Raw genomic sequence first — 19626 nt, forward strand, 5'->3', positions numbered from 1 at the left:
AAAACATAAAAAAGGGAAGAGGAAAAGTAGGGAGCCCATACAGGCAAATGAAGATAAGATGCTATCAGCAGAAAATGGATCATTTTATCTATGTGATTTTTTTATACAAACCTCATGGTAACCACAAAACATGAATCTAGAGTAGAGATGCAAAACATAAAAAAGCAACTGAGAAAACATCATAATAAACACCAACCCACATGGTAGACAGAAACACAAGGAATAAGAAACAATGGAGATATAGAGCAACAAGAAAACAGAAGATTGAATGCCAGTACTAAGTTCTCATCTATCAGTAATCATCCTAAATATAAATGGAGTGAGTTCACCAATCAAAAGATACAGAGTGTCTGGATGGATTAAAAACACAAGACTGACTGTATGCTGCCTTCAGGAGACTCACCTCAGCCCTAAAGACAAACATAGACTCCAGGTGAAGGGATGGAAAATGATACTCCAAGCAAATGGCAGCCGCACAAAAACACATGGAACCATACTCATGCCAGACAAAACAGACTTCACGTCAAAAGAGGTAACAAGAGAAAGATGGACATTATATGATAAAAGGGACAATCTATCAAGAAAACAACATGTATTAGTAAATATGCACCTAACATAGGAGCACCAAAATATCTAAAACAATTATTAACAGACCTAAAGGAAGAAAATGACAACACAATAATAGTAGGAGATTCATCTCTCCGCTTACATCCGTGGATAGAACATCCAGAAAGCAAACAAGGCAACAGTGGCCTTAAATGAAACATTAGACTGGATGGATTTGATAGATCAGTACAGAACATTCCATCCAAATGAAACAGAATACACATTCTCCTCAAATGCCCATGGAATATTCTCAAGGATAGACCATATGTTGGGATACAAAACAAGTCTCAAGAAATTTACAAAGTTTGAAATTATAATATCTTTTAAAATCACAGTGGTATAGAAGTAGAAGTCAACTGCAAGGAGAAAGCTGGAAAAATCACAAATATGTGGGGACTAAACCACATGCTACTGAACAACTATGGGGTCAACAAAGAAATCAAAGGAGAAATCCAAAATACCTAAATACAAATGAAAATTAAAATAAAACATATCAAAATCTATGGGTTGCGGCAAAGGCAGTACTGAGTGTCCTTTGCCTGCTTTAAAAACACTGTGAAGTCTTCTTGATCCAAGAGTGAAAGTGATATTCTTTAGCTCAGTATCTCAAGTCTCTTATGACCTACCCAGTGAGAGCTGTCCATTCTCAACTCCCGACTTTCTCTTTCTTACCCTCACATGCCTTTTCTGCTTACCTTTCACACCTGCACTTTTGCAAAACTTATCTCTGCCCCTAAGACCTTTTCCTGTTCTTCTGCCTACAAGTGTTTATTCATGATTGAGCACCATGTCAAATGTCACCTCTTCCTATGGAGACCTCTTCCCAAATCTCCCAAAGAGTAGACCTCAGTGCTCTCACAGCCCTTCATAGCCTTAGTCTGCCTTGCTGGCTAACAGTGAGCTTTCTGGGAGCACTACTGAGTACCTAGCATCCAGCACAGTGTCTGGCCCCCATAGTAATCAGCCAATATTTCTTTGATAAATAAATGAACAAAAAGTGTACTGCAATTTTTGAAGAAATATATTGTTTCTTCATGCTAAATTCTAGCAAAACATTGCCATTTGGTTGCCTACACTGGGGCCATTCAGCATTATAATTGTCATTGATGAAACTTCCTAAAATGTAAGAGTAATTTTCAAATATCTTAATTTTATAAAAGTCCTCTAAAACTTGAGAAAATAACTATAAAATCGAGAATGATAATAAGGCTGAAGACTGAGATAATTAATTTCAAGAATGTGGCTTTTCAGAGACCTAGCTGGATATAAAGACACAACTTGGCATATGTGAGGAGGGGATAGATACTAAGGACCATGACTGGGGTTATGATGATTCAGAGCCAAGGTAATTCTCTAGCTTTAGGGGCGATATGTCCTCAGTACCCCATGTTTCTGTTTCAGGACAAGTGTTTGGTGACCAAACAAACAGTTGGACATGCATTACAAGAGTTAGAAAGCCGAATTGGTGGCCTTGACCCCAAATACCTGGCTGGGGGAGTTACCTGTAAGCCCAGTGAACTCTTTCTGAGAAACTCTTATTAACATTCATTGGAACACTTAGATTCCATAGAAACAGTTTTATAAAAGCTTAAAAACAAGATTTTTCTCAAGAAGCATCATCAGGTTCACACAAGAATGAGTAATCCTTGATTCAGACCCCCTAGAGTTTTATAACATAAAACTTTGAAAGGATGATTTGACCTGGAATTTTTTCTTTCTTCAAATCAAGCCAGTTTCCTCAACCTTAGAAAACACATCCCAACGACTATCTGTCTTTGAAGTGCTTAGTGTTCCTGCCAGGAGAATTTAACTGCAAAATGTTTTTACAGGTACCTGAAGAAATTGGCTCACTTTGTAAAATTATTTCACATTGGCAATTGAATTAAGTAAAATACCTAACAAAGGAAAAATAACAGTTTTGATAGAACATATATGTTTTATTTTGACAGAATGAAATATCTTAAATGAATTTTTAAGTTTTTGATAATAAAATCTCAGCAATCCAAAGGACATATTTATGTTCTGACCTATTGTAGCAAGAGGAAGGATGTGAAGTGCATCTAAAAGCAGTAACAGACCATTGAGAACTTACATTGCAGCTCAGATTTATGTCGTGAGAAATCAGGCTTTGGTCTACTCTAAGAATAGTCCTGCCTACCTTTGTTCTTGCAATAATTTAAAATTCCTGTGCTGCAGAAATATCACAGATCTACTTTAAGCTTATTTAGTTTTAACCAAATTGGATTTTTTTCATCGTTTCAAAGACTTTTAATGGATCAATTAATGTTACAATTTTCCTGCTGGAACTCTGCACAGGTTGAAAGAAAGCCGTCAATAGCAGCGACCATTTTACCTGAAGTTGACTTACTCCTAATGTAAGACTTAAACATGCACTGTCTTTTAAGAAAAAGAGACATATAAATAAAAGATGGGTATTTTGAAAATTAGTGAATTGTTAATATGAATACTGTTTGGTATTGTTTAGAAGCAAACAAACAAACAAACATGCCACTGTGCTACTCATTATTTTCTTGGAAAACAATGCACTCAATCATAAGATATCAGTGTCTGGGTTTTTCTAAATTTCCAAGCAATGAATGAATAAATAAAAAGTTAAAATATAGAATTTAATCTAGAATTTAAGATGGGGAAAATTAGCTTTTGTTTTTGACATTGTCCTAAAATAATGAGAAATAAGGTCTACTTAAGCAAGCCACATAAAAAGAAATTCTGCCAATGTCAGTCTGTTGTTTTAGCAACCTTAGTGAGCAAACTGAAGCTCTGCACAGTTAATGTTATCATTGTTATGCAATCAATAATGAAAATAGCCAAAACACTGACTAAACCTTGCCATGGCCAATTTAGTCCATCATCTTGACACAATCACGTTGGTTTTCCAAAACAGTTTTCTTTCGGATGCATGCTCTGAGAATGTAAAATAACCCATTTAAGGCTCTTGCAGTAACAATCGACCTCACTCTGCCTTTGACTTAAAAATATTTATGCATCTTCCACTAACTCACTCCTAGGAGAAACTCACTTCTGTAAACAACAATCTGGGCTAATCAATATAATAAACTTAACATCACAGTCCACTTGTGATATACATGTTGAAGATATTTTAACAACAATTGGTACTTAGTTGACACAGTTCAACTTTGCCATGTCTAGGCAATTCCTTTTCTGAGAAATACACATTGTTTGAATGTGTGATTAAACCTTTTAAAATCAGGACATTTGATTAGCAAAGAAAAATAAAATCATTCCAATACAAATTCTAAGCCTACCTTTAAAGCTGCAAAACTTAACCAAGGCATGGATGCTAGCTTAAATGCAGCTTCATATTTATAACTTGGATATTTTGTTGTACCTGGAGCATATGTAAATTTGTTGTTGCTGGGAATTTATCAAAGAGTAAATAGATAAGTGCTATGATGGAGGAAAATTGTGGTCCCTCAAAATTAATAATATTTTGCAAGTGTCCTATTAAACAAAAGAGACCTAGAGCATTTATTTTAATGAATGTATGTAATATAAACCATTTGGGATATAAATTCAAAATTATTGAACTACTAGATTTATATAACACGGGTAACAAGTATATCACTGACAATTACAAATAAGGTGAAACTTAAAATATGTATATAATTTTGGGATTGATTTTTATTACTTGAGACCTTAGCAGTTGCCATTAATAATTTGGGAGGAATTAGTATGGTGGTCATTGTATGCTTCCCAGATCCCCCTTCAGGAATAAAAATCAGACTTCTACAGCTGCTGCAAGTGCTGCTACAAAAAGGCCTCAGCTCTCAGCTTCCCACAAGTATGGCAGAGCTGCGTCAGCCAAGGTCAGGTCTCAGCCCCAGGTCAACACTCATTCACTGAAGTCTTTATTTGTCAACACCCCTTCCTTTCTAATGTTTGTACAAAGTCATCATAGATAGACTGACCCAGTCCTCTAGCCCAAGTGGGTATGATTTTGAAGTGTTATTCCAGCTTCAGAATTTCCCATATTTTTGGCAGGGGCTTCCAGTGAGACCACATAATGGCTCAACTTTTTTCTCTTTGTTTAGTCCTACTTGCCTTTGGAAGGTGTTGATCCTACTATCACCCCCTAATAAATCTCCTGCACAACCATCTCCTTATAGAGTCTACTTCCCAGGCAACCCAAGCTGCGAGACATAGATATTAAGGCTGTAAAACATCATAAAACCCTTTCCCAATTCTGTAGCTACCTAATGTATTTTTGTACAGAAGAGTTGGGCTTAAAATATTAATATTATTGGTTATAAGAATGTGTAAAATAACATAAGAATAATTCAAATAATAAGATTAACATGTTCAGAATACTAATTTCATAAAAACACTAGATAATATTTCTTTTATTCCACATCCTTATCTCAACCCTTCTTCCAAGGTCAAGCTGTGCCTCTGTGATACATGACCTATTTATAATCTACAACGCTAACCAGGTGTCAGTTTACTTTTCACCTGTTGGTTGCAATCAATAGAATTCTGTTAATGGAAAGGCAATCTACCACCTTCTATTGACTGCTCATTGTGTTTAAGGGAAATGGATAGATTTTGGTGTGCGTATGAGTAGTGTATGTGTTCTATATCTTATGTATAACATTTATTGACAGACGTTAAAAATAAAACTTGAGAACTTCTGCTGCCAGTGTCCTTGTCCTCACAGTGAGACACAGCCACACCCTGCCTCTGCAGGAGATCCTCCAACACTAGCAGGGAGAGAGACCCTCAAGATGGCAGAGGAGTAAGACGTTGAGATCAACTTCCTCCCCACAAATACATCAGAAATACATCTACACATGGAACAATTCCTACAGAACACCTACTGAATGCTGGCAGAAGACCTCAGACTTCCCAAAAGTTTTTCTTTCTTCCTTTTTTTCTCCCTATTCTTCTGAGCTGTGTGGCTGACAGGGTCTTTTATTCTGGCTGGGTGTCAGGCCTGTGCCTCTGAGGTGGGAGAGCCAAGTTCAGGACACTGGTCCACCAGAGACCTCCCACCTCCACATAATATCAAATGGTGAAAGCTCTCACAGAGATCTCCATCTCAATGCTAAGACCCAGCTCCAGTCAATGACCAGCAAGCTACAGTGCTAGACACCCTATACCAAACAACTAGCAAGACAGGAGCACAACCTCACCCATTAGCTGACAGGCTGCCTAAAATCATAATAAGGTCACAGACACCCTAAAACACACCACCGGATGTGGTCTTGCCCACCAGAAGGACAAGATCCAGCCTCGTCCACCAGAACACAGGCACCAGTCCCCTCCACTAGGAAACCTACACAACCCACTGAACCAACCTTAGCCACTGGGGACAGACACCAAAAACAACAGGAATTATGAACCTGCAGCCTGCAAAAAGGAGACCCCAAACACAGTAAGTTAAGCAAAATGGGAAGACACAGAAATGCAAAGCAGATGAAAAAGCAAAGTAAAAACACACCAGACCAAACAAATGAAGAAGAAATAGGCAGTCTACCTGAAAAAGAATTCAAAGAAATGATAGTAAAGATGATCCAAAATCTTGGAAATAGAATGGAAAAATACAAGAAACGTTTAATAAGGACCCAGAAGAACTAAAGAGCAAACAAACCACGATGAACAACCAATAAATGAAATTAAAAATTCTCTAGAAGGAATCAATAGCAGAATAACTTAGGCAGAAGAGCGGATAATTGACCTGGAAGATAAAAGAGTGGAAATAACTACTGCAGAGCAGAATAAATAAAAAAGAATGAAAAGAATTGAGGACAGTCTCAGAGACCTCTGGGACAACATTAAACGCAACAACATTCAAATTATAGAGGTACCAGAAGAAGAAGAGCAAAAGAAAGGGACTGAGAAAACATTTGAAGAGATTATAGATGAAAACTTCCCTAATATGGGAAAGGAAATAGTCAATCAAGTGTGGGAAGCACAGAGAGTCCCATACAGGATAAATGCAAGGAGAAACACACCAAGACACATATTAATCAAACTATCAAAATTTAAATACAAAGAAAAAATATTAAAAGCAGCAAGGGAAAACAACAAATAACATACAAGGGAATCCCCATAAGGTTAACAGCTGATCTTTCAGCAGAAACTCTTCAAGCTAGGAGGGAGTGGCAGGACATATTTAAAGTGATGAAAGGGAAAAACCTACAACAAAAATTACTCTACCCAGCAAGGATCTCATTCAGATTCGACAGAGAAATTAAAACCTTTACAGACAAGTAAAAGCTAAGAGAATTCAGCACCAACAAACCAGCTTTACAACAAGTGCTAAAGGAACTTCTCTAGGCAGGAAACACAAGAGAGGAAAAAGAGCTACAATAACAAACCCAAAACAATTAAGAAAATAGTAATAGGAACATACATATCAATAACAACCTTAAATGTAATGGATTAAATGCTCCAACCAAAAGACATAGACTGGCTGAATAGATACAAAAACAAGACCCATATATAGGCTGTCTACAAGGAACCACTTCAGACCTAGGGACACATACAGACTGAAAGTGAGGGGATGGAAAAAGATATTCCATGCAAATGGAAACCAAAAGAAAGCTGGAGTAGCAATTCTCATATCAGACAAAATAGACTTTAAAATAAAGACTATTACAAGAGACAAAGAAGGAGACTACATAATAATCAATGGATCAATCCAAGAAGAAGATATAACAATTGTAAATATTTATGCACCCAACATAGGAGAACCTCAATACATAAGGCAAATGCTAACAGCCATAAAAGGGGAAATCAACAGTAACACAGGAATAGTAGGGGACTTTAACACCCCACTTTCACTAATAGATCATCTAAACTGAAAATAAATAAGGAAACACAAGCTTTAAATGATACATTAAACAACATGGAGTTAATTGATATTTATAGGAAACTCCATCCAAAAACAACAGAATACACTTTCTTCTCAAGTGCTCATGAAACATTGTCCAGGACAGATCATATCTTTGGTCACAAATCAAGCCTTGATAAATTTAAGAAAATTCAAATCATATCAAGTTTCTTTTCTGACCACATTGCTAGAGACTAAATATCAATTACAGGAAAAAATCTACAAAAAATACAAACACACGGAGGTTAAACAATACAGTACTTAATAACGAAGGGATCACTGAACAAATCAAAGAGGGAGTGGCATGGACATATATACACCACCAAATGTAAAATAGTTAGCTAGTGGGAAGCAACCACATAGCACAGGGAGGTCAGCTTGGTGCTTTGTGGCCACCTAGAGAAGTGAGATAGGGAGGGTAGAAGGGAGGCTCAAGAGGGAGGATCTATGGGGATATATGTATATGTATAGCTGATTCACTTTGTTGTAAATCAAAAACTTACACACCATTGTAAAGCAATTATACTACAATAAAGATGTTTAAATAAATAAAACTCTCCTTACAGGCCCATAACCTTACAAATCAATTTCTAAAGTACATGTAGATAGCATATATCCATTAATTGCAATAGACAAAATTACAACATAACTTATATAATTAATTTTTATAAAAAGGTTATTTAATAACAATAGCTATGTGGCTTATATATAGGTTAATATACTTTAGTGTCAACCCTCTTCCTAAGAAAACTCCTCTGAATCAGGGTCACTGCACTAACCGATTGCACCCTGAATTCTAAGCCGGCAATGCCATTATCATTTTCTTGGCCCTCTAGAATTAAGACAGGTAGTGTGTGTTTAGTCAGATGCTGGTAGATACTTGAGCTAAATGCATGCTGGGTTGAAACTAGAGTTGACCAGCATCTTGGTAGAGGAGGCTGTGGAAACCCTGCAGCAGCACTGGCAGGCAGAGATTCTGAGTGAGTAGGTGAGCTCTGGGGTGGTGGTCCTCTTCAGCGGATACGGAGGTCCCTGGTCCATCTTTCCTTCCTCTGACCTTATGCCTGACTGCTCCTCTTTTCCAGGTGTCGGTCTATCTTTACTAAACTCTTTTACTGCAATTAATTGGAGTAGGTTTCTCTTTTTGGTGACCAACCATGGGCTGAAAACTGTAAATTACAAAATGAAGTTGACTGATAATGACCTTAGGCCAAATATGTATGATAATTTGTATTATTATGCCATAATACTTATTATCTTAAGATGATATAGAATTTAATTCCCTGCTGTTCCAAACTGTGTAAATTATGTAGTTTCAAAGAATTTGATAACTTTTAACACTCCATCCTCAGCTGTGTCCTCCAGAGATTCAGTTTTGAATGCAGTTTGAATGCAGTTTTATTTTCTGGCTCTTGTATCTTCTCACACCACATGTCAAAGGAAACGATTGGATGTGGCTATTTCACATTTATCTTCATCTCTTGTAAACATTAAAAAAAAATAAAAGTAGTAATCTTTGTCAATTTGTTCTAATTTATAATTAGACAAAAATTAAAACTCATACGGGATGTTCTGGGGCAAAAAAAGAGAAAAAATGATGTTTAATTTGGCTAACAAATTTGATTTATTTATGTTCATCATTTTATTCAATTTATTCTTATCATAAATTATTTCATTCAATGTGAACTTTCTCTTTCACTAATTCTATTTCTTTTTAAATAAATCTTTCACTGATTCTTGAGCATGCTTTATCTAAAACCTGTTGATTTTCTGTCATCAACAAAATTTCAAATGTTACCCTGCACAACATCTCTGCTGCAACAGAGCAAAATGACGGAAAGCATCCTACCTCCTCAGAGGCCTTTGCAAAGAGCTCTGCATTTTAGATGAATTAAGCAGATATTCAAACTGGAGGAAACAGCATATTTCTAATACACACAGTAGCTGTGATTTGTTCATCTTTTTAGCAAAATACTACTTATTGTTACATAGCAAACAAAAAGCTCTGAAGATTGAAGCCTTGGACATTTTGATTTGGGAGGAGAGACCAGAGGATTATAAATCTCTCTGGGGTCAGGGGGATTTTCAAGAGTTTATGCAAGGGTCATACATTTACGTACAAAGAGAGAAACCTCAAAGATGACAAAGAGCTGAGGAATGTGAGAAGATTATTCTGGCTTGACTCAAAAACATGAAGCCAGGACACTAAGGTTGTATAAACCTCTCACTCCTGAATTGGGGAAGTACGTTCAATTGTACAGGCATGGCATGGCAACCAAGAATCCAAGTGCATGTTAAAAACAAAAATGAAATCAGACCCAGACAGTTGTTGGCCAAAACACAGCATGATCTACAAGTGTGAAAGCTGATCAGGGGTTTTCTGGTTAGTCATGGAAATTTCCTGTTCAGTTGAAATAGTGTATGCAAAAGCCAAGAGACATGAAACATAAGGCAGAGCTCAGGGAGTCAGTGAGACTCTGTTTGGAGAGCAGATTTGTTGAGTGGAGTTTGGAGAAATGAAGTCAGATATAAATTCACTCATCAGATTGTAAATGGCCTTACCTTCTATGCTTATTTTGACTTCATATCAAATGTTATTAGATATGATTGAAAGTTTTGTTTTAATTAAAATAAAGTTGATGTACAATATTATGTTAGCGTCAGGTGTACTACATACTGAATTAACATTTGCATACATTATGAAATGATCGTCATGATAAGTCTAGTAACCGTCTGTTCCCATACAAACTCATTACAACATTATTGACCACATTCATTATGCTGTATATTGCATCCCCACAGCTAGGGTTTTGTACCTCAATCCCCTTCACCTATCTCACCTTCACCCCAACCCACCACTGAAAGTTTTTCAGTGTGATAGTGGAGCATGATTAGTTTTCCCAAATAGAAGATTCATTAAACTAGGAAGGGTGTAGATAATAAGAGGTCAGTTGTAAGGCTGCTGCTGTAACAGGATGAGTAGAAAATGAAGAGGATCTGAATTTTAAGAAAAAAGGAGGATGTAAGAGTTTAAAAAGGTAGAGCAAATGCAACCTGAGTATCCTAAACTGGCTATTTGGGAGGAAGGAAGCCATAGATACCAGAACATAAGAGCAGAAGCCACTTGTGTTCAAAAACTGTCCTCAGAACTTATAAGCTTTGTGACCTTGTTTTTTTCTCTGTACTTCAGCTTCCTAATCTGTAAAATTTTGTAATAATAATTTCAGAACTATCTTATAGAGTATTGTAAGGACAAATCAAATCAAAATTTGTAAATCACTTAGAATACTTCCTACATTAATACATGTTAGCATAGCTGTTTTTATGAAAGATAATAAATGCTGTCCTACGTGGAAGATAGAGAGGAATGAAAACTGCCACAAATGAAAATGGAGAATGCAAGTATCTTTTTAAAAAGTGTGTATTTGATGCACCTCCATTTATACCCAGTGCCTTTGTCTGTATGTATGTCGTTACCACTCTCGTTTAAGTAGGCTGGAAAACTTACAGTTGATTTGATTTATCTCTCTTCTTCTACCTTTGCTAAAATAGTTACCAAGATTTCTTATTTCTGAAAACAGACAAATCACCCTCATCAGTCACTGTTTTACGTGGCACTTCCATAGTTCAGTCCAAGTTGTCCTCGGGATGTGCCCAGGTTAATGGCGTAGCTCTGAGCTGCTTTGCTTACCTATCACATCTGCGTGTTATGAGACTTAATGTACAGGTCCTTTCACTATGTCACCCCTCTGCCTAAACTGTTCAGTGTAATCTATTCCTTCTGTAATGCCTTCATCCCTCTATTTCTCCTTCCCCCGTCTTTTTGCTCATCCCATTCCTGCCTGTGGGTTCTTTGTTGCCTTGTAATCACACTGTGCCATCCTGCTTCTGAGCCCATGTTTTTTCTGCTTGCCTGGAATGCTTTTTGTAACTCCGTATCCATGTAAAATATCCACATTCTATTTCATGTTGCTATATTTTCAAGACAGTATTTGAAGGAAAAATAAAAATCTGATATCATCTATGACTCAGAAAATATATTATTAAATCTTCCAGCAGAAATTTAATTAAGTTTACTGAAATGGCAGACATATTTAGAAATGTTTACTCATTAAAACTAGGGAATCATTAATGATACATGTGTACAAAATAAAAAGAAAAATATAAGAAACAACAGGGCTTCCCTGATGGCGCAGTGGTTGAGAGTTACCCTGCCGAGGCAGGGGACACGGGTTCGTGCCCCGGTCCGGGAAGATCCCACGTGCCACGGAGTGGCTGGGCCCATGAGCCATGGCTGCTGAACCTGCGCGTCCAGAGCCTGTGCTCCATAATGGGAGAGGCCACAACAGTGAGAGGCCCATTTACCGCAAAAAAAAAAAAAAAAAAGAAACAACAGATAGGTATTCAAGGAAAGAAAAGGTTTAATGCATGATTATATTTGTCTTGTTTACATTGCTCATTTCAATTCATGCAACTTGACCCATTCTACTGTTTCTCTCCCCTACAATAAGTCATCCTACAGTTCTACAAAGTAAAGAAGGAAATGCCACAGACAAATGCCACAGAACAAAGCATTGCCTTATTTTATTTTTGGCTGCATTACATCTTCGTTGCTGTCCTTTCTCTAGGAAATCATTCATATTGTAGGTTGGAAAACAGGCCCTGAGAAGACAAAATATAATATTCATGAGAAATAGAATGGAACTAGCGTTTGTGGCCACATACTCCAAGTTTAAGAGTGGTGCTCTTTCCAATCCAGTTATGCTAGGAGGAACCAGAGATTGGAAGGAACTAAAGGCTGTAGGCAGAGCCAAGCTACAGTCAGGGACAGGTTTTTCCCTTTACTCACTGACTCATTCACTCCTCCACTAATAACAACTAATAACTTAGCACTTGGTTTCCATTAAGTGCTGAGTATGAGGGAAAAAAAGTGAATAAAAGGAACTCAGAGTAGAATGGCAGAAACAGAGCAGATAGGGAAGCAGGACATTATACAACTACATGGTATATAGTATAGGAAAGAAGACAACGATCCTGGAAGCAGTACATTTTTCCTGGGAAATCAGGAAAGATCTCTCAAAGAGACCAGGTGGTGAAAGCCTGGACTATATAGTATAGAAAATAATGAACTAACTCAAGAAGGTTTTAATCAAGTGAGTGACACAAGCAGATTTCATGAACAAAAAGAAAAAATAAGAAAAAAAAGGGAAAAAATGATAACTTTGGCTGCTCTGTGGACAGTGAGTTGAGGAGAGACAGGCAAGTGATTTGGTCCCAAGAGACCAGTGACAGACAATTTCCTTCCTTTGTGACTAGCAGGACTACCAGGATAGGATGCACGGAAATATACTCTATTCAGAAATTAAGTTTTGTACATTGAATGCAGGAAATCATCTTTGTTACATGTGAGTCTTTCCAGCACTATGTGAACAGGAAAAAGATTCAACACCACTGAATTCTGGTGAAGATTCTCTCAGCCATGTGTCTCACAAATAAGCTGAAATAGGACTATTTCAGCTGACCCCTCTGGCAACTGTGGGCTTCCCAGTATTCTGACCCTGATCACAGATCCCTTGTGCTGTGGAGAAGAAGCCTCTGGAAAGAAGGAAAAAAACTCTTCTTCTTTAGCCTCCTGGGGAGAGAGATGAATGTTAAGTGTAGGGACAAGAGGAGTTCTTCCAGTCATCTCTGATGGCACATTGACTCTGGTTGGATTTTTGAGATCCACTTTGGTAAAGACAGAAGGTGATGGGATGAAAGACCTGGCTTCATAAACAAGATGGGGTCACTGCAGGGGTCTGGTGGCCTTGGAAAGATAGCAAGAGGATGGAGAGAGATTCTCAAAGACGCTGATGTATGTACACCATACCTAATACAATTTTCTTTCAATGGAATAGTATTCTTTTAGCCAAATGTCCTGTATTTCTATCATAAAGTGTCCTCTTCTTTTTAAATTTGGGTTTTTATTTTCTTGCAATTTAGTCAATAGTTTGGCTTTTGCCTGTTCTTATTTATAACCCTTCCTCCCTTTTCTAGTTGTGAGCAGATTTTCCCTTTTTATGGGCTTCTGGAAATTCCCTCTGGATGACTTCTTACATTTAATTATTTTGATTTGCAGCTCTGCTGCTTAGTTTTTATATTCCTTCTTGTTTAGAGTCATACCTGCTGCAGTTTGGTACTTTATTAGCTGTTTATTTTTAAGTGATAAAGTCTCTGAATTAGAAATAAAAATTTAAAACAAAAAGAAAGAAATACCTCTCTTCCTTTTTGTCTTTCAGTACTCCTAGTAGTCCTCTCAGCACAGATGAATTAGCGTGGCAAAATATTTTCTTTACAGGAATTACAACTTCGGAATGCTCTAGGTGCTCTATCCTAGTCTACTAATATTTTCCAAGTCTCTTTCCAATGCCTCTTTAATTTGCTTGCACTTTGACATTACCAGACAGGAGAGACAGTTGTCTCCATTGTATTTAGAAAGAGATTAGACAATGTGCAACATAAGCAAATATGTTCACAGTTTTCTTCAGAAATTTATAGTATATTATTGTAAATGGACCATGGAAATATAAAATCTGAATTTAAAATACTTTTTGCTAAATGGATGTCAACTCTGGTTAAGGGTTTTTAAATTCAAATTTATGAAACCCTGGTATCTGGTGGTCAGAAAATTGAGCTTTTCTGTATATGCATATGTGTGTGCATGTATGCATGTGTTTGAGTGTGTGTGTTGACTGTACCCAAAAATGTGCATAATATTTCCAAAATGTAAATAAATCCATTTATAATTTATCCAAAATAGAAAAATGTTTACCAAAATATTAGAAGTATAAAAATCTACTGTACAAATTCTAATATAAAATCTACTAACTTCTTTTTTTTTTAATTTTAGTTGTCTGTTAATGCAATATATCTTCTATCACCTTAGATTAATAGACTACTATCACTTAATTAATATTCCAGTGATACTTCTAAAAATTTACTAAGTAAAAGAGCAAATACGAACCATTTATTTCCTTACTAGAATTTTCAGGCTTTAGCTTCTAATGTTTATATTTTTATGTACCACTAGTTGCATATTGCGTTATCTCCTTAGAAAGGTTGTTTCCTTTCTGGATTCATGATTAATATTTGGAGTACACATGCATCACAAAGGAGACTGACTAATGAATGGCATAATGACAGTGGCACTAGCACATTTTGGCAAGTCAGGTAAGGCAGTCTTCCAGCAAAGCTATTAATGTCAGAACTAGTATTGTTCTAAGAGAATTTTGTTAATTATTAGAATATTTATCCATTTAAAATATTTCTGTCTCTCTCTAGCATCCTTTCCACAAAGTGGGAATCTGGGGTCCTGGATAAATTGAAATTTAGGGAGCCTGGCCAAGACAAGTGGGCTGGAGTAGCCAGTGCTGCAGAAACCAAGGGAGCAAAAAAAAAAAAAAAAACCAAAAAAAAAAAGGAAAAAAAAAAGAACAGAATAATGCCATTAGCAGCAAAATGGATGGACCTAGAGATTGACATATTGAGTGAAATAACTCAGACACAGAAAGACAAATATCATGTGATGTCACTTATATGTGGAATCTAAAAAAAGAAAGGTACAAATGAACTTATTTACAAAACAGAAGTAGAGTCACGGATGTAGAACACAAACTTATGGTTACCAGGGGATAAGGCGGGGAGGGATAAATTGGGAGATTGACATATACACACACTATACACTATACATACATATACTCACTATATGTAAAATAGGTAACTAATAAGAAGCTGCACAGGGAACTCTACTCAATACTCTGTAATGGCCTACATGGGAAAAAAAATCAAAAAAAAAAAAAAAAAAGACTTGGGGTGACTCACAAACTGGAGAACACTTATACCACAGAAGTCTACTCACTGGAGTGAAGGTTCTGAGCCCCATTTCAGGCTTCTGAACCTGGGGGTCTGGCAACAGGAGGAGGAATTCCTAGAGAATCAGACTTTGAAGTCTAGTGGGATTTGATTGCAGGACTTCGACAGGACTGGAGAAAACAGAGACTCCACTCTTGGAGGGCGCATACAAAGTAGTGTGTGCATCGGGACCCAGGGTAAGGAGCAGTGACCCCAGGGGAGACTGAACCAGACCTACCTGCTAGTTTTGGAGGGTCTCCTGCAGAGGTGGGGCATGGCTGTGTTTCACCATGGGGACAAGGACACTGGCAGCAGAAGTTCTGGGAAGTATTCCTTGGTGTGAGCCCTCCCAGAGTCCGCCATTAGCCCCACCAAAGAGCCCGGGTAGGTTCCAGTGTTGGGTCGCCTCAGGCCAAACAACCACCAGGGAGGGAACCCAGCCCCACCCATCAGCAGACAAGCAGATTAAAGTTTTACTGAGCTCTGCCCACCAGTCCCTCCCATCAGGAACCTTGCACAAGCCTCTTAGATATCCTCATACACCAGAGGGCAGACAGCAGAAGCAAGAAGAGCTACAATCCTGTAGTCTGTGGAACAAAAACCACATTCACAGAAAGATAGACAAAATGAAAAGGCAGAGGACTATTTACCAGAAGAAGGAACAAGATAAAACCCCAGAAAAACAATTAAATGAAGTGGAGACAGGCAACCTTCCAGAAAAAGAATTCAGAATAATGATAATGAAGATGAACAAAAAATTTTACAACTCGTTTGGAAACACAAAAGACCCCAAATATCCAAAGCTTGAGAAAAAAAATGGAGCTGGAGGAATCAGGCTCCCTGACTTCAAACTATAGTACAAAGCTACAGTAATCAAGATAATATGGTACTGGCACAAAAACAGAAATATAGATCAATGGAACAGGATAGAAAGCCCAGAGATAAAACCACACACCTATGGTCAACTAATCTATGACAAAGGAGGCAAGAATATACAATGGAGAAAAGACAGTCTCTCCAATAAGTGCTGCTGGGAAAACTGGACAGCTGTATGTAAAAGAATGAAGTTAGAACACTCCCTAACACCATACACAAAAATAAACTCAAAATGGATTAGAGACCTAAATGTAAGACCAGACACTGTAAAATTCTTAGAGGAAAACATAGGAAGAACACTCTTTGACATAAATCACAGCAAGATCTTTTTTGACCCACCTCCTAGAGTAATGGAAATAAAAACAAATTAAACAAATAGGCCCTAATGAAACTTAGAAGCTTTTGTACAGCAAAGGAAACTATAAACAAGATGAAAAGACAACCCTCAAAAAATCCCTTGAAAATGTTTGGAAGTGAATGTGTCATGGCTGTTGACCTCTGTTATCTGACAAATCGTGTTAAGCAAGTTGAGAAAAAGCCCAAGATAGTATAACATATTTTGCTCCTCTAATAGTGGATACCTTTCAAAATGAAAATATTATGGAATTGTAATATGGCCTTTCACAAAGCCACAGAAATGACTGCACTCCTCTTTTACCTTGAGTCAACTGAAATGTAACTTTCCACATCATAAACTAGTCTAGGTATTGGGAATTAAGTACTTAACATTTTTTATTTCTAAAATTCAAAATACTGTAATCATAGCATTTTGAGAACCTTTGTAACTATGCTAAATATAATAATGTTTTAACTACAACAAATGGTTATGGTAAAAGACAACATTTTTTAAATAGCTGTCACTTCTTTAAAAGCAGAATATAATTTTCTTTTGTCTACTTTCTCTCAAGCTTTCCCTGAGTTTGCTATTATCTTCACATATCAATCCTCAGGATTTATATCATTAAAATGCATGAATATAAATATGTATTGACTGATGAATTAAAGAATAGTAGGCATTGACAATAGCTTGCTTCCCAGTAACACTTAGACCCAATAAATTAATATATATTTGCCTTTGGATTCACTGTGAAAGTTCAGTCTGCTTTAGGTCCTTAATTTTGGAGTAATTGGAGTAATTTATTATTGGCTTCCTTGATTTAATATACAATGTGCTACATTTGGTGGTTAGCAATTTGGGGGCTCAGAACTATTTAATAATCAATGGGAGGATTTTCTAAGTGAAATAATTATAGAAAATTATGAAATAGTCTCTGGATTTCTTCTGGAGTCTTGCAATCAAGACTGAGTAGGTGTTAGGGTTGGAAAGAGGGAGTGTTTTTTTATACCATCTCAGTATGGATTGGTGAACAGCTATGCAATGTCTTCTGGTTGTCTACTGAATGAAAAGTAAAATAAATACATAAATAATCAGTCCAATGCCATGGTGATTGATGTTAATGATTCTTGCTGTGGGATGTTTTCAGCCGGAGAATTATCCTCAAAAGAGTCATGAACAAAGCAGCTCTTGTCCTTTCTAAAGCTTGTGCCACCTAGTGGGTGAGTGAAAACCAAGTTTTCTGTCCCAGGCTGCTCAAAATATTCCCTCTGGGCTTCTCTGGTGGCGCAGTGGTTGAGAGTCCACCTGCCGATGCAGGGGACAAGGGTTCGTGCCCCGGTCCAGGAAGATCCTACATGCCACGGAGCGGCTGGGCCCGTGAGCCATGGCCGCTGAGCCTGCGCGTCCGGAGCCTGTGCTCCACATCGGGAGAGGCCACAACAGTGAGAGGCCCGCGTACCGCAAAAAAAAAAATTCCCTTCGTACCAGTTCCCTCTGTTCTCCTACCCTCCACTCAGCTGAGTGGCTGGCTTTGCATCAGTAAGTTCAGACTCTGTCAAAAACATCCACTGTTCAAACAAAATTTTGTTTGAAAATGTGCTTGAAAACATCTTGTGATGTTTTTCCCATTAAAATAACATTTAATTCTGCCCTGGCCTTGATCTGTATATACCTGTCCTGCCAGGCTCTTTTCTCCTTCCTCAGAATCTTAATTCCATAAACACCCTTGAAGATACACTGCATTCCTACCTTCAATATCTTCACAGCTTACTAGTTTGAAAGTTTTACAGCTCTTATGATTATAAAGATAAGTTTCATGAATTCTCCTTGACCCTAGGTCACAGTGAAATTTAAGGCAGTTGATCCAGCACTGCTTACTTGGACCATATACTAACAATTTTTTTTTTTTACATCTTTATTGAAGTATAATTGCTTTAAAATGGTGTGTTAGTTTCTGCTTTATAACAAAGTGAATCAGTTATACATATACATGTTGCCATATCTCTTCCCTCTTGCATCTCCCTCCCTCCCACCCTCCCTATCCCACCCCTCTAGGTGCTCACAAAGCACCAAGCTGATCTCCCTGTGCTATGCGGCTGCTTCCCACTAGCTATCATTTTACGTTTGGTAGTGTATATCTGTCTATGCCACTCTCTTGCTTTGTCACAGTTTACCCTTCCCCCTCCCCATATCCTCAAGTCCATTCTCTAGTAAGTCTGTGTCTTTATTCCCGTTTCACCCCTAGGTTCTTCATGACATTTTTTTCTTAAATTCCATATATATGTGTTAGCATACGGTATTTGTCTTAATCTTTCTGACTTACTTCACTCTGTATGACAGACTCTAGGTCCATCCACCTCATTACAAATAGCTCAATTCCGTTTTCTTTTTATGGCTGAGTAATATTCCATTGTATATATGTGCCACATCTTCTTTATCCATTCATCCGATGATGGACACTTAGGTTGTTTCCATCTCTGGGCTATTGTAAATAGAGCTGCAATGAACATTTTGGTACATGACTCTTTTTGAATTATGGTTTTCTCAGGGTATATGCACAGTAGTGGGATTGCTGGGTCATATGGTAGTTCTATTTGTAGTTTTATAAGGAACCTCCATACTGGTGGCTGTACCAACTCACATTCCCACTGGCAGAGCAAGAGTATTCCCTTTTCTCCATACCCTCTCCAGCATTTATTGTTTCTAGATTTTTTGATGATGACCATTCTAACTGGTGTGAGATGATATCTCAATGTAGTTTTGATTTGCATTTCTCTAATGATTAATGATGTTGAGCATTCTTCCATGTGTTTGTTGGCAGTCTGTGTATCTTCTTTGGAGAAATGTCTACTTAGGTCTTGGGCCCATTTTTGGATTCGGTTGTTTGTTTTATTATTATTGAGCTGCATGAGCTGCTTATAAATTTTGTAGATTAATTATTTGTCAGTTGCTTCATTTGCAAATATTTTCTCCCATTCTGAGGGTTGTCTTTTGGTCTTATTTATGGTTTCCTTTGCTGTGCAAAAGCTTTTAAGTTTCATTA

The 19626-nt window shown here is 37.3% G+C and overlaps 1 protein-coding gene across 1 annotated transcript in view; it reads left to right on the top strand.

The window, feature by feature from the left end:
* Nucleotides 1-19626, top strand: part of EYS (EGF-like photoreceptor maintenance factor) — a 1677823-nt gene that overhangs the window by 890684 nt on the left and 767513 nt on the right. The gene's annotated exons all lie outside the window — the stretch shown is intronic.

The sequence above is a fragment of the Aethalodelphis obliquidens genome, unplaced genomic scaffold (assembly GCF_003676395.1).
Source record: "Aethalodelphis obliquidens isolate GAN/ISIS:26980383/991018 unplaced genomic scaffold, ASM367639v1 scaffold3, whole genome shotgun sequence".
Classification (NCBI taxonomy): domain Eukaryota; kingdom Metazoa; phylum Chordata; class Mammalia; order Artiodactyla; family Delphinidae; genus Aethalodelphis; species Aethalodelphis obliquidens.